Source organism: Bactrocera latifrons, unplaced genomic scaffold, assembly GCF_001853355.1.
Source record: "Bactrocera latifrons isolate USDA-ARS-PBARC rearing strain unplaced genomic scaffold, ASM185335v1 scaffold_608, whole genome shotgun sequence".
Taxonomy (NCBI): domain Eukaryota; kingdom Metazoa; phylum Arthropoda; class Insecta; order Diptera; family Tephritidae; genus Bactrocera; species Bactrocera latifrons.
Window position 1 is genome coordinate 35,908 of NW_017537277.1, and position 226 is coordinate 36,133.

Consider the following 226-nt stretch of genomic DNA (forward strand, 5'->3'; position numbering starts at 1 on the left):
TCTATTGTGCTGTTAGCGGATGCACGGTATCGGTTACTTACGCGTGGAAGTCAGAGTGATGGTGGTAAGGATATATATTTGTGCATTTTTTTTTTTTTTTTTTTTTTTTTTTAATATTATTGTTTTTTTTTTTTACGTGTATAGGCATTTTTCAAGTGAGTCGATTGGGAAACAGGTTGTTAATCATAAACTTCCCATCCCTCCACCGAAAGACTTACCAAATACG